The sequence below is a fragment of the Anneissia japonica genome, unplaced genomic scaffold (genome assembly GCF_011630105.1).
Source record: "Anneissia japonica isolate Jap-2015-1 unplaced genomic scaffold, ASM1163010v1 scaffold785_len581690_cov155, whole genome shotgun sequence".
NCBI classification, from domain to species: domain Eukaryota; kingdom Metazoa; phylum Echinodermata; class Crinoidea; order Comatulida; family Comatulidae; genus Anneissia; species Anneissia japonica.
In genome coordinates, this window is record NW_022739772.1 from 585,208 (window position 1) to 585,775 (window position 568).

Sequence of the window (568 nt, forward strand, 5' to 3'; positions counted from 1 at the left end):
TCTCCAAAAAAAAAAACAATTGTGGTAGAAAGCAGTTTAGCACTGTGTTTGACTATATCCATTTTAGTAGAGTCAACCATGTTAAAGAATGAGTAACAAAATCTCCCGCACCCCTCCCAAATTAAAAAAAATGGTGGTTAAAAGCAGTTTAGCACTGTGTTTGACTATATCCATTTTGGCTAGAGTCAAGCATGTTAAAGAATGAGTAACAAAATCGCACTCCCCCTCCCAAAAAAAAACAAAATTGTGGTAGAAAGCAGTTTAGCACTGTGTTTGACTATATCCATTTTGGCTAGAGTCAACCATGTTAAAGAATGAGTAACAAAATCTCCCTCCCCTCTCCCAAATTAAAAAAATGGTGGTTAAAAGCAGTTTAGCACTGTGTTTGACTATATCCATTTTGGCTAGAGTCAAGCATGTTAAAGAATGAGTAACAAAATCTCCCTCTGCACCCACCCACAATGAAAAAAAATTCTGGTTAAAAGCAGTTTAGCACTGTGTTTGACTATATCCATTTTGGCTAGAGTCAATCATGTTAAAGAATGAGTAACAAAATCCACACATCCCC